Source organism: Nyctereutes procyonoides, unplaced genomic scaffold (genome assembly GCF_905146905.1).
Source record: "Nyctereutes procyonoides isolate TBG_1078 unplaced genomic scaffold, NYPRO_anot_genome, whole genome shotgun sequence".
In the NCBI taxonomy this organism is placed as follows: Eukaryota; Metazoa; Chordata; class Mammalia; order Carnivora; family Canidae; genus Nyctereutes; species Nyctereutes procyonoides.
In genome coordinates, this window is record NW_026575020.1 from 23,365,258 (window position 1) to 23,379,813 (window position 14,556).

Below are 14,556 nucleotides of genomic sequence, written 5' to 3' on the forward strand. Positions count from 1 at the left end.
AGAGATAGAAGTTTACTGAACATACTGAAAGGGAGCAGTGGGGTAGGACAGCCAAGTTGCTCTGACTAAACCTGAACTTATTTCTTGTTTTTATTGATGTCTGTGAAGTTATTTATAATAAAAGACACTCCAACATTCCATTTGAACTAATAAAATAAAAATAAACCATACAGAAAAAGGAGGTAAGTAATTAAATTGAAAATCATCGAATCTCCATTAGCTCTAAATTTTCTAGCTACCAAGACAAAGAGGGGAAAGCAAGGAATTCCACTACAATTCCGATCATGTGATGAGACAAGGAAAACCATCTCATCAGGGAAGACTTTTTTTCCTGGTGCAAAATCCTAAAAAGCATGTTTTGGATTAAAGGAGTAAGAAGACAGCAGACTGGATAGGGTTCCTAACAGCAACTGGAACAAGGCTGAAGAAACACTCTATTTAAGGGTTACCTTCCACTGAGCCAATGGAATAAAAACAAACTCGAAATCCATGGAGAGGTTTTTCCAAGAAGGTGAGCTGCAGCCGTGCTTTCTGACGTGGAACTCCACGCCAGGTGTGGAACATGTAAAGGAATGGGGACTCATGTGTCCTCAGGCGACTTCCTCTAGGATCTCTCAGCTGAGCCTGTAACTGCAGGATCGCACTCTCCTGGAGGGCAGGGCAGGACAGTCACCTGCCGGGCATCAGCTGATGTTTGCTGCAGTAGATAAAGGTCCTAACGTGCCTGGCCTGGGTGTCAGCCCTCCCATCCCTCTCCAGGGATCCTTTCAGGCTGGATGAAAAAGTCCCTTGAGGAGAGCAAGAATATTCTAGCATAGTATAGGAAGAGGACCAGCCATGGTAAAGGTGGCTGCTCTGGAATGGGTTCTGGATTTAAGGCCACAGCCTCAGGATTGAGAAGATGCTCAACTTCCTGGGCCCTATGGTCAAAGGAGCCCTCTCTGGCCAGCTAGATACAATGAGCATGGACAAGGCAGGGGGCATGCCAAGGCACTGAGGCTGGGACTTGTTCAGCGCTCCTCCTAACCATCCGCCCTGTGATGCTCATCAAAGAAGTTTGAGGAAAACTGTCAGCTAGCCTGACACCCCCAATGCGTCCACAGAGCCCACAGAGCCTTTCCATCTCAAGAATCATACTTGATGCCGTGTCATATCAATTTCAGTCATTGTCTTTGTCCTGGTCAGGAAATGGAGCACAGCAATGATCAGGATGGGAACAGTGATTTCTCTCTCTTATAAAATGTTTGAGCATTTACCCTCAGGCTCGGCAGGCATGGTTTTCATGGCAGCAGGCCCTCCCTTCCCTGGCACAAGGATCTGACACAGGGTGGGCCCAATTCTTGGGGATGTCCCCAGGGGCTAAATTGCCTGGTTCTGCAGAAGCCTGATTATGGGATGCAGGTGTGAAGGAGGGCTGGGACATTGACATTGCTTGTCAGCATCCTGTCAGCAACCCTGGGGCAAAAGGTATTCAATCTATGAGACATGACTTACAATCTATGCACTGTGAATTGAGAGATACCAGCATTTTCTAGGCACGGAATTGTTTTCCAAGGATTCTCATTTCTCAGTTTAACAATAATCCTATGAAGAAGATACCAGTTACAAGTGGTGGAAGTGACGAAGTGACAGGGTCAGGATTCAAATCTAGGACCTCAGACCCCAAAGCTCATGTTCTCTCCAAATTTAAATTACCTTTGGCCTCCAGAACTGGTCAGGTATGCCTCTACCTTCCTGTTCCCCAAAACGGAGCTCAGAAACCACTCTGCAAATGCCTCCCTAATCCCAACCAGGTCATCAGCCTCGTCCTGCGCTGGGGGCCTCTGGCAGACTCAGCATCCCCAAGGCAGCTGCATCAAGGAGAGGAGTGCAGAGAGAAAACAGAGCCATGACAGAAACTAGTGTCTGAGCACATCTCCTGGCAGAGAATCTGTCTTGTCTGTCACGGTAGCAGAAATGCGAAGACAGAAAGCCAGGGGACTTAGCAGGTGCAGGGGTGACAGGTGACAGTGCCAGCTAGCAAGAACAGCTGCCAGCGGAGGCGGTGGGGGGTGGGGGGGGGAGAGGCGAGGCAATGGAGGGACCCGTGGGCTCTTTCTACATCTTTCCTGGGGTATTTAAGGGGAAGGCTTGGGGTGCGGAGATGACCCATGAGTTACCCATGGCACTGCAGGTGTGATCCCTGGCCAGCAGCGTCACCACCACCTGGTTGTTGGCAGGAAATGCAGAATCACGTCAACAATAACCCTATGATTATTGTTCCCCCAACCTCCTGAATCAGTAGTTGCATTTTGTTAAGCCTCCAAGTGAGTCCTACTCACAGTAAAGCATCAGAGCTCAGGTGTAGAGGCAGAGAAACCGGGGACATGACTCCCATCTTAAGCCCCTGGAAGCACTGAGGTCAAGTGTGATTTTACAGCCTTTGAGCTAGAGGGGACAACCCTCTGCTCCAGGCAGGAGGACACCCAGCCCGCTCCTCCCTGGCACAGCTGAGATTCATCCAGCCACCTGCGCATCAAACGCACATACCAGCTTCTCCGTGCCAGGCACGGTGCTTGGCACGATGGGCACAGCAGTGAAGAGCCAGGCAAAGCCCCCCCAACCCATGGAGCGAACAGCCTAGTGGGGGACACACACAAGACACACGTGGACAACTGACTGCGGCAAACAGTGGTGCACGCTCTGAAGGAAACGAACAGGACGTTAGGCTAGCGACGGGGACAGGAGGGGGCTCCCTGAGATGAGAGGTCAGGCAAGGCTCTGAGGAGGTGATGATTTTGCTGGAACTTACAGGATGCGAGGCAGCTACACAAAGATGTGAGGGTCGAAGATCCTGGGTGGAAGGAACAGCAGAGCAAAGGTAGAAACCAGGCAAGGACATTCAAGGAACAAAATCAGCCCGCGTGGCTGGAACAGCAAGGATCACAGGAAAGATGGGAAGGACGAAACCAGTGATTCAGGCAACAGGGATAGCTGGCAGGTCGCAGGGAACGCCAGGATTTAGGATTTTGTTCTAAGATGACAAGTGGTAAGAAACTAACCAGTCCTTGGTCTGAGCAGCTGGGCGGATGGCAGTGCCACTTCCTGACGGGGTGGGGGTCCTGGAGCTTTCTGGGCGCCGATAGCATGGAGCAGGCACGACGGGTTCAGGGTCGGACACGGCTGCACACAGGAGTCTGGAGCCTAAGGCAAAGTCAGTGCGGAGACACTGCCGGAACCCATGGGTGACGGTGCATTTAGAGCTCCGGGACCAGGAGTGGGTGCAGCTGAGCAAGTGCAGAGGGCTGAGGACCCACCACCACTTAGGTGGAGCCCTAGGGACATGAAGCCAGCCACGGCGACTGCGGAGGAGCAGACTGACAGGTGGCGGGGCGGGGGGTCAGTGGAACTGAGGGAAGGACAAGTCTTGAGAAGGTGGAGGTGGGCCGTGCCAGGTCGGCCGGCTGTGAGTTCCGATAAAAAGAGAATGAGAACCGACTCATGGCTTCAGCAAGACAGAATTGCCTGGTGACCATGGAAGGAGGGGTCAAGACAAGATTGGGAGAGGTAGCAGAAAAAGCCAGATGAGAAAGTGGGTACAGATGAGCTTTGCAAAAGAGGACATGGGGTCAGGATGGCTCTGCCTACCCCCCCTCCACGGGTATTATTATATTATGCCGACAGCTAGCAAGTGGAAATAATCTGGGAGAGGGTGCGGCCCTGGTGTTGGGGGGGGGTGGGGGCTTGTCCTGGAGCAGGCTAGAGGGCCTGGGACCTGGGGCTCTGGCACGGGAGTGGCCTTTGTCAGTGCAGAGTCATGTCACCCAACATCCCAGGAGGGCACTGTGTGTGGTACAGCTGGAGGCAGTTGGTGGCTTTGGGAGAGAGAAGGGAAGGGAAGGAAATTCTCCATGTCACCTGTGTTCTCAAGGATTCCTCTCGGGGATCTGAGCCATACAGAGAAGACAATCAAAACTACCACTTATAGGCGCCTGGGTGGCTCAGCTCATGATCCCGGGGTCCTGGGATTGAACCCCATGTGGGGTCTGTGCTCAGTGGAAAGTCTGCCTCTCCCTCTCCTTCTGCCCCTTCCATTTGTGTGCTGGCTCACTCTTTCTCTCAAATGAATAAAAAAAAATCCTTAAAAAAAAGCGCTATCACTTACTGGGGGCCCCATGCTCTTCAGGACCCTTTAGAAACATTATTTCATGTCATCTCCATCCTACCCCTGCAAGTGAGGCATCACTGCCCTGATGATACAGATGTGGAAATGAAGAAAGTTCAGAGAAGAGAAGCGACCTACCCAATGATACACAGAGAAAGTGGGCAAGTGGAATTCGCATTCAGCCCTCCTGACTCAAACTTGAGATCATCTCATTGCTCGGAGCAGTCTGGGTGACAATTAGCAGTGCCTGTGGGGGTCTGGCCTAAAGGGCTTCTTGTAAGTTAGGGCAGCCCCCAGACAAATGGGGCTTGACCCAAGTCTCCTTGAGGCCAGCAGAGAGAAGAGGCAAGATCCTACCCACGAAGCCCCTCCCTAGTCCTGGTCACCCATGGTCTAATTTCCCTTTTTCTCATCTTCCTAGGCCAAGACCAGTTTTCTTATTAAAATGGACGTTGTTTTTATTTTATTATAATAAAACAGCAATAAGGGGCGCCTGGGTGGCTCACTTGGTTACATGTCTGCCTTCAGCTCAGGTCATGATCCCAGGGTCTTGGAATCAACCCCCAAGTTGGGCTTCCTGTTCAGTGGGGAGCCTGCTTCTCCCTCTGCCCCTCCCCCTGCTTGTGCTTGCTCTCTCTCTCTGTCAAATAAATAAATAAAATCTTAAAAAAAAAAACAGCAATAATAGTAATATCTTAAATAAAGTGTCAACACTGCAGAGGGAGTGGACATGAATACGCCTGTTACAAGAGCAGGACTCAAAAGAGCAACCTGTAAAGTAAAAGTACTTTAAAGTCTTCCTTCTTGGGATCCCTGGGTGCCTCAGCGGTTGAGCACCGCCTTCAGCTCAGGGAATGATCCTGGAGTCCCGGGATCGAGTCCCACATCGGGCTCCCTACACGGAGCCTGCTTCTCCCTCTGCCTGTGTCTCTGCTTCTCTCGCTCTCTATATCTCTCATGAGTAAATAAATAAAATCTTAAAAAAAATAAAGTCTTCCTTCATATCTTTAAAATGTCTGTTATTATTTACCGAGCCTGTTTTAATGTTTGACAGGGTTTTCTCTGATTTTCGCCGAGCAGTTGGAACACGGCTAAGATCGATCCCACAGGCATGAGCACCTTGAGAAATGCCATGCACCATGTCCTAGGGCCTCACACCTCCTTCCCACATTAGCTCAGATAATCTCCAGAAAGACAATGACGTTCTCTCACCAGCCCTGTTTTACAGTTTTTCTCTTGAGATTGGCTCTGCAGGAAAAACCAGAGCCTGCTCTGATGGTCTCATCTCACCATTGAGGAGACCAGTCCAGAGAGGATGGAGACGTGGCCACCACCATACATCGAGCACCCAGGTGCTGGGTTTCAGGGTTCAGTGGGCACTGCAGAGATGGCTACGTGGCCCATAGCATGCTCCTGCAGCACCAGGGCCTGTTGCCTCCTCCCGATTTGGGGGACAGCTGCCAAGGGGTGGACACTCTGCCCCACAGACAAGCCCTTCTGCCCCATGGTGCTCCCCGTCTTCTCTACACCCTGCTTGCTGACTGCTTTGCAACCAGGAAAACAGGCCAGTTGAACGGGCACCAAGGGTGGGCACTTTTTTTTTTTTTAAGATTTTATTTGTTCATTTGAGAGAGAGAATGAGCAGAGGGGAGGCGTAGAAGGAGAAGCAGGCTCCCTGCTGAGTAGAGACCAATGTAGGACTCCATCCCAGGACTCTGGGATCACTACCTAAGCCGAAGGCAGACACTTAACCAACTGAGCCACCCAGGTGCCCAAGGATAGGCACTTTAAATGCATATGGAGCAGACAGAGAAATCCAGTAGAAGTCCTCCCCCACTCTCCATTTTAATTAGGATTTAAATTGCACTGCCTCAAAGGGCTAAATAATCAATATGGGCAAATGCAAATTGAGTGCATTCTCTGGAACAACTGGCTTGAATTCATCAAAAATGTCAAAGTCATTAAGGGTGTCAAAAAAAGAAAAAGAAAAAAGAGAGGCTAGGAGACTATTCTAGATTAACAGTCACTCAAGAGGCATGACAACTATATGTAATGTGTGATTCTGGATTGTACCTGAGATCAGAAAGAAAAGCTACAAAAATATTAGGAAAACTTGAACATGGAGTTTATATTGGATAATACATCACAACCATGTTAAATTTCCTACAAGTGATAACCAGTGCTTTGGTTAGGTCGAGGACCAAACTTGCTCTTAGGAATGATCAAGTATTTAAAGATGAAGTGTCATGACATCTGCCGCTAACTTTCAAAAGGCCCAGCAATACATGAATAAAGTATCTACGGGCACCCAGACACAGGGGAAAGCAAATGTTAACAAAGTGGTATCAACTGGTGAATTTAGGGAGCTGGATAGATGGGTATTCAATTGCACTACCCTCACTACTTTCCTGGCGTTGAGGATTTTCGAGATAAAAAGTTGGAGGAAAAGTAAATTTGCTAGGTCTTTGCTAAGTAAATCTTGGCTCCATTCTACTATGTTCTACAGCAGCAGCCCGAACTCTCCAGTTTTCCATTGGGTGGCAGATGGGGAACTCTAATCAGATTCCTGGTTAGGCTCTGACGTGTGGAAGCTAACCCAGAGTCCCTGCGGGCCCTTGCAGGGCCTCTCTCTGGAAAAGCAAAGTCATGGCTCACTGGACTCCAAGAATGCTCCCTCTCCGCCTGAGCACCCAGGCAACCCATTTCTGTGGAGGACAGACACCCCGAAGCAGCGGCCCGCAATCCCAAACCCGTCTCCCCAGAGGCGGCCCCCTGGAAAAGGGCAGCCAGCCTTTGCCAAGCCCATGTCCTGCCCCACCATCCACTGTCACAGTCTAAATGCTCTTCTCTCTAACTCCACCTCTGTGTTGCGTCCTTGGTGAAAGAAGTGTGGATGTGAACTGACCAGATTTCAGGATGTTATAGGATCAAGGCTTCATGGGATCGTCAGAGGAGATTTAAAAAAGACAACATTCTAGAGGTTCTGCATTGACCGGCCTGAGGGACAGCCTGGGCATCCAGAATCTTAAAAGCTCCTGGGAAATTATAATATGCAGCAAAGTTTGAGGACTTCTGGTCTAGACACTCAGTTTTCAAATTTAGGGGAGGCATTAGAATTCTTTGGGGAATTTTTACGAAGAGACAAATGGACCCCTCTCCAGATGAATTAAATCAGGATCTCTGGAAGGTGAGTCCTTGGCATCAGTGTCTTTTGAAAGCCCCCTACATGAATCCAGTGGGCCAGCAGGGTTGAAAACTGCTAGTTTAGACTGGGTTGCCTCTTTTTTTTTTTTTTTAAGATTTTATTCATCCATTCATGAGAGACACAGGCAGAGAGAGAGGCAGAGACACAGGCAGAGGGAGAAGCAGGCTCCATGCAGGGAGCCCGATGTGGGACTTGATTGATCCCAGAACTATAGGATCATACCGAGCCAAAGGCAGACGCTTAATCACTGAGCCACCCAGGTGCCCCCTAACTTCTGTCCTTACGCAATTGTATGTATGTGCGTCTTACCACAGTTACTTGTGTCAAAAATGTACCTAACTCATGACTGAGGGAACCAGCAGGTTGGGACAGCTGCTTCAAAGGAGAATGGGAGAGATTCCAAGTGTGTCTAGTCAATGAAAGAAATAACGCTGAAATTAAATCACAAAGTCAGACGCAAAATTGGTTCGTCTCCTACAGGGTAAAAATCAAACCAAACACTTCCAATATGAGACGTAAGTGACCACTCTCCCAAGTTTGTTCAGGTGCGAACTCGGTGTGAGTCTGAGTTCTTAAGGGAAGTGTGAACTTGAGCAGCAAGGTGGGGTTTGGCAGGAGGTGGAACCCACAGGTATTCCAGGAATCCAGTGCTCGTGGCTTGGCTCAGCCCAGTCTTCCTAGGGCAGGGATGGTTGGGGGCAGAAGGTCAGAGACAGGAGATCCAGGGTGCACCAGGGTGAGAGGACAAACAAAAGGCCCTTCAGCATCTGTTCTGCTTCTTTCTGGAGCCACTTCTGCTCTAATCAGAGTTCCCCGAGATAACGGCTCAAAGATCTTTTATTCTTATAGAAACTGTGAGGCTTGGGATGAGCAAATTATTCCTTTCTTTAAGAGGAGGAAGGTCGTGGAACATAGAAAAACACTGTGGCCATATGAAGCAGAAAGGATCATGTAGGGCCCCCCCCAGAGCCTTTAAACACCCTCCCGCCTCACCACATCAGCGCGAGCATGACGCCACCACCCACACCTCCACCAGCACAGCTGAATCAGGGTGCTGTTTGTCAGAACAAATATTTTTAGAATTTAAAAGTGCCATTGTCACAAGTGGTTTTAGAAACACTTGCTTTAGTATGGAGGAAATTAAGCAAGGATACACTTGGATATTAGGCTGGTTCTAGAAAGAAGCACAGGGCAGATTTTTAACAGCTGTCCTGGCAGACTGGGGCTCGGCAAAGCTCCTCCTGAGTATGACCAAAAGAGCCAGTCTGGGCCCGGGCTTAAAGTCTAGGTGAACCCCATATGTTTTGCCACCAGGGGACCATTGCAGCATAACCTTGCCAAGGGCTTCTGGTTCCCTTGAGGTGAGGTGGGCAGGAGGGAGGGTAAGGGGCTGACAAGAAACAAGGGAAACTGGGTCCCTACCTCACTCCAGAGATCAGAATTAATTCCATGGATCAAAACTTTAAATATAAAAACTAATACATTAAATAAAAATAAAATAGAATGGGGCGCCTGGGTGGCTCAGTCGGTTAGGCATCCGCCTCTTGATTTCAACTCAGGTCACGATCTCAGGGTCATGAGATCCAGCTCCACATTAGGCTCCATGTTGAACGGAGAGTCAGCTTGAGATTCTTTCTCCTTCTGCCCCTCCACCACCACCTCACACAAGTGCATGAGCAAGCATATTTTCTTTCTCTCTCAAGCCTGTTCTCTTTCTCTCTCTCAAAAAAATATTTGAAAATAGAATATTTCCACAGTCGTGGATAAGAAAGCCTATCTAAGCATCACACCAAAAGCCAAAACCATTACAGAAAAGATGGGTGAGTTAGCTATAAAAGAATTGTAAATCTGTTGTCATAAACAAAGTTAAAAACTAATGACAAGCTGAAAAAATATTTGTAACGTATGTCCAAAAACGTAATATTTCTAGCCTTTATAAGTCATTGAAAATTAATACATGCATAAGAACTACAGTGAAGAATGTGGGCAGGTAATTAATGAACAAAGGACTCCAATAAATGGAATTTAAGGAGTTCAACCGTATTCTATTCTATTCTATTCATTTATTTTTTAAGTAATCTCTACACCCAATGTGGGGCTCGAACTCACAACCCTGAGACCAAGAGTCACATGCTCCACTGACTGAACCAGCCAGGTATCCCAAGTTCAACTGTATTTCAATTTTAAAAAGCAACCCTAACTTTTTTAGCTTCTCCAATTAGAAAGATTTGAGATATCCCTCAACAGTATCAAAAAGGTAGTTGAACTCTGACACAATCCTGATGGGAGAGTACATGAGACAACTCCTCTGGAAAGGAATTGGCAGTTGTATTAGAAATTTTAAGATTAGCACCCTTTTGATAAAATAGTTTCTACTCTGTGGTGCCTGTGTGGTTCAGTTGGTTAAGCGTCTGCCTCTTGATTTCGGCTCAGGTCATGATCTTGGGGTCGTGGGATTGAGCCCCACATCGGGCTCTCTGCTCAGCTGGGAGTATGCTTGAGAATTCTCTCCCACTCCCTCTCCCTCTTCCTCTCCATCTGCCCTTCCCCCTACTTGTGCATGCTCACACTCTGTCTCTGAAATAAAGAAATAAATCTTAAAAAAAATAGTTGCCACATTTTGTGCCACTTGCCACATTTTATCCCAACGGTTGGCAGACTTTTCTGTAAAGGGCAGATAGTAAATATTTTAGGCTTTGTGGGCCATACAGCTCTGTGGCAGTCACTCAGCTCTGCCTTTGTAACATGAAAGCTGCCACAGACAAGAGGTAAGCAAATGGAGATGAATGTGTTTCTATAAAACTTTATTTACATAAACAGGCTGCTAGATTTGACTCATAGGAACTGTAGTCTACCAACTTTAGACTTACTCTAAAGCAGTGATTGCTGCTGTGGGGAACCATTTTGATTACACTGCTTTTATTAATCCCCCAAACTATATATATGTATATAATTTGCCCAATAAGGAACTGGTAAATAAATTTGGTTGTCTTCATATGATGAAACATTACATAGCTATTTAAATTTATGCAGAAAAGTAATATACCTGCATTATTCCATAGCATGAGGTTGGGAAATAGCATGTAAGTGAGCTACTAGAACTAATAAGGGGGTTTGGTATGGCTGTCATGACAAGATCAACACCAAAACTCAAAAGCTGTCCTACACACTAGCCATAACCAATGGGGAAATATCATGGTACAAAGATTCTATACGTAACAGCAATAGTGACTCTAAAATATATTTACCCCATGAAGAAATGTGCAGAACCTATTTGAGAAGATCATAAAATTTTTCTGAAGGGCATAAAAGAAAGCTCGAATAAATGCAGAGATATACTATGTTCCTGGATGAGAGAATTCCATATTGTAAAGAAGCCAATTCCCTTCAATTCATGTACAAATTTCAAAAAAAATCTCTAGTAGGGTTTTTAACAGATTTTGACAAAAAAGAGTATTCTGGGAAAGAAATATGTAAGCATGACAAAAAACGTTTTTAAGTAAAGACGGATGGGATGCCTGGGTGGCTCAGCGGTTGAGTGTTTGCCTTTGGCTCAGGGCATGATCCTCGGGTTTGGGTATCAAGTCCCACATCGGACTCCCCGTAGGGAGCCTTCTTCTCCCTCTGCCTATGTCTCTGCCTACCTCTGTGTCTCTCATGAATAAATAAAATCTTAAAAGAATAAAATAAAATAAATATAGCAAGTGTGGCTGGGACTGGTTTTGGCTCAAAATAAACAGAAAAACAGAGCAATCTAACAGACTAGAGTCCAGAAAGAAACCGTGTTTATAAGGAAATTCGGCATATGAGAAAGGGGTGAAATTCTAAATGAGTGGGGAAACAGGGCTTATCTGACAGGAGGAGCTTCAACAGCTGGCAACATTTGGAAAATAATAATGCCAGATGAATGTATCCTTACCAAAACCAAGTGGCAGGTGATCAAAGCACTAAGCATAACATGTTTTGTCTAAAAGTATTAGGAAAAAATATATAGGGGGGATATGTCTATAGCCTTGAGATAAAGAAGCATGAAATGTAAATGGCCTAAAAGGGCTGGTAATAATTACTTAAGAATCTAAAAATTCTGTGCAATGAAGGAGACCAAAAACAAGATTAAAATACATAAAGATTGATGGTCAGAATATATATTTAGATGTCTTATAAATCAATAAGAAAAAGATAAACTACCCAAAAGAAAATGAGCAAAGTCTATGAGGAGGTAACTCCCCAAAGAAGAAACCCAAAGGGCCAGTGAACATAAGGAAGCATGGCCTACCTCGCCCGCAGACGGCAATGCCATGAAAGGGCAGGAGAGTTTCCTTCCATCAGGCTGGTGAGGGAGGAGGGAGGGGAGGGAGGGGATGGGACATGAGCTTTCTCACAAACTGTCGGATGATACATCAGTACCGTCTTTTTACATGAAAACTTTGGACACATCTAATAAAAAATAATACAGCATTTTTAGATTTCTAATCCTAGAAATACTTAAAGAAACACTATGCAGGGATCCCTGGGTGGCGCAGCGGTTTGGCGCCTGCCTTTGGCCCGGGGCGTGATCCTGGAGACCCGGGATCGAATCCCACGTCAGGCTCCCGGTGCATGGAGCCTGCTTCTCCCTCTGCCTGTGTCTCTGCCTCTCTCTCTCTCTCTCTGTATGACTATCGTAAAAGAAAAAAAATATATAAAAAAAAAAGAAACACTATGCAGCACGCATAAGGATGTGCGGGATGTGGAGACAAGGTCAGTGCCAGTGAGCCCTGTCACCGCAGGAATGGAAATGGTGTCACTGGGGAGGGAACTTGGAGCCACTGTGGAGGATGAGGTTCAGGCCCAGAGCCTCAAGGAAGCTCAGTGGAGGTCCTCCTCCAGGCTGGGGGTGGCGGGGTGGGGCAGGCCAGGGCAGAGGAAACCAGAGTGGGGGCTTCCTAGAGGAGGTGTGAGTCTTAGTGATGAGCAGAAGTTAGCCCAGGGACAGTGCGTCAGAGGACGTCCCAGGAGACAGACAAAACTTGCGAAAAGTCTGAGAGTCTTAACCTTATCATAAAATGAGGAACAGTCAGATGTCACCAATCTTGGCATTGTGAGAGGTGAGGCTGGGTGACAGAAGGGAGTGACACAGCAGCTCCTTAGGAAGATGTGGCTCTGGAATAAGGGTCTAGAGAGGGGAAGGCTGGGGGCAGTGAGGAGAGTGGTAGGCAGCAAGGGAGAAGGACGAGGGGTGAATGGGGACCAGGGGACTCGAGGCTGGCTGGCTATGGGGGCGTCAAGAATGACTCTCTGGCTTGGGGCCCCACTGGCTGGTGATATCATTCACCGACATGGGAGTTTCACAGGAGGAGCAGGTGCCTTGACGCCCTATTCATTTTATGGGGTTCCCTATTAATCAGCCCACGAGAGAGAATGACCAGGCGCCCGGGATCTCACAGCCTTTGTGGGGTCAACTTGCATTTCACCGCCCCCTGCCATTCAGGCTCGAGGGTGGGGCTCACCCGCTCCCCACCCAGCCCCCTACGCTGTATATGCTGCACAAGGGGTAGCCCGCGGAGCAGGCAGGCCAGCCTTGGGGGGACTCCCACCAAGGAGTCCAAGACCCCAGCTGAGGGACACCCATCCATGGACACGAGGGACACCCATCCATGGACACGAGGGACACCCGGCATCCCCTCTGACCGCATTCAAATCCCCTGCAGCAGGAACCTCGCTCAACAGCCGGGTTTACCCAGTCCTCAGCGACGCTTTCTGGTGCCACAGTGTCACAGGCTCTGAGGACGCGTGCAGGGTGACATCCAGTAAGTTCAAGAAACAATGTAGCACAGGCACCCACCGGGGAGGTACTCACATAGGCCCTGATAGCAGGCTGAGAGGCGCGGCTGTGACAGCCAGCCGCTGGAGGTTGCGGCGCAGGGTGCCCCCCGCAGGCAGCAGCCTCAAAGCATCTCCCCACTGTACCATAAGCCTCATGGAGTGGTGAGGTCAAAGGTCCCCACCCTGGGCTGAGGAGAGGAGAGGCTCCTGCTGTCCCATCAGTGTGTCATCCCCACGTGGTCCCCAAACCACCCCTTACATTTTTGTCTCCAGCAGCCCAGGTTCTTGCCAGTCTCAAGCTGACCCCTAGGGGACAGCTGGGACACAGCCAGGTGCTGAGGGCTCCATGTTTAGGATTAACACCTGCCAGAGGTGGGGTGGTGGTGGCACGCTTGGGTGGCTCAGTGGTTGAGCGTCTGCCTTCGGCTCAGGTCGTGATCCTGGGGTCCTGGGATCGAGTCCCGCATCAGGCTCCTTGCGTGGAGCCTGCTTCTCCCTCTGTCTGTGTCTCCGTGTCATTTATGAATAAATGAATAAAATCTTAAAAAACAAAACCACTTTCCCTAGGCTAGCCTTCTCCTCCCCCAACCTGAGGAGCTGTGGACCTTTAGCCAAACGGAGCCCAGAGCTGCACATCCCAGGGGCTGAGGCAGGAAGGGGGTTCATTCACATCATGGAGGCCTCTCACCTGGCCTCTGACCTGTGCCCCCACCGACTCCCAGCACTCAGGCACCCATCATAAGGAGCAGTGCCCAGGGCAACCAAGCTGCCCGGCTGGATGCCCCAGAACGAAGTTGCCCAGTGCATCTAGGGATTGGTCGTCACCTCCCCGGCTCTGGCCAGCCGAGCCACCTGAAAGAGCCAGACCTACATGGAGGGCATGAAGGCTCGCCCCGGAGGGGCTTAAACAGAGGGAAATGAAAACACCTGTGCAGGCAAGGTCCTGAGAAAAGGAGGGCCACTGGGGTGACTTGAGGTTCCACTGGCCTATTCTTCGTGCTCTTCTCAAACTTCCAGACTTTGTCTTCTGGAAGCGTTGTTCTAAAAGCAGAGCATCCTCCTGGAGCCCAGGGCTTCTGTGCCTGTCTCTTACCTTTTCTTCCAGAAGCATGGATGGCCACGAGTAGGGGCCAAGGGAGCAGCCTGTGGCTGCAGGAACAGGATCTGCCCTGGCGATGCTGGTGGGGAGTCAGCCCTGGCTCCACTTTGCCCTTTGCATCCTTCCCAGCTGGCTATTCCTGACTTGAGTCCTTCGTAAAAACCAATGATCGCAAATACAGCGTGTTCCCGAGTTCTGTGAGTTGTTTCAGTGAATTATTGAACCTGGGTTGTGGGAATCCCCACGTTTGTGTTCAGCCAGCACAAGCACAGGCAGCCTAGGCACCCCATCTGCGGCTGCCCC

General features: G+C 48.8%; 1 protein-coding gene across 1 annotated transcript in view; it reads right to left on the minus strand.

Moving 5' to 3' along the window:
* Window positions 1-14,556, minus strand: part of RAB11FIP4 (RAB11 family interacting protein 4) — a 116,237-nt gene that overhangs the window by 63,145 nt on the left and 38,536 nt on the right. The window lies entirely within an intron of this gene.